Consider the following 422-nt stretch of genomic DNA (forward strand, 5'->3'; position numbering starts at 1 on the left):
ACCTGGCCACAAAATTCAGTGTCTACCAAGCAGTGGTTCTCTCAACCCTACTATGTGTTCACAGTCTTGGTTTTCTGTAGCAAGTTATTATAAGCCACATTGACTAAATGTTCTCTTTGCAACTGAGACAGAGTGACAATTTTAGAGGGTTTAACACAGTAACATTATAAAATACACAAAGTCACCCAATTTTTTCCACCAAGTATTACAAAATTGAGGTTAAATTTATGTTATTGTTAGATATCAATAATGAAAAGCACAATTGCTGTATGTAGACATCTAATGCAAGATTTAAGAGATCAGGACAGAATATTGAGCCACAGGTGCAGCATTTTATGACTATGCAGACCTAGTTGCCACACATTGTCATTGGTTCAATAAATATTATTTAAATATATGATAAAAAGCAAAAACATTTAAAA

The sequence above is a fragment of the Biomphalaria glabrata genome, chromosome 2 (assembly GCF_947242115.1).
Source record: "Biomphalaria glabrata chromosome 2, xgBioGlab47.1, whole genome shotgun sequence".
Classification (NCBI taxonomy): domain Eukaryota; kingdom Metazoa; phylum Mollusca; class Gastropoda; family Planorbidae; genus Biomphalaria; species Biomphalaria glabrata.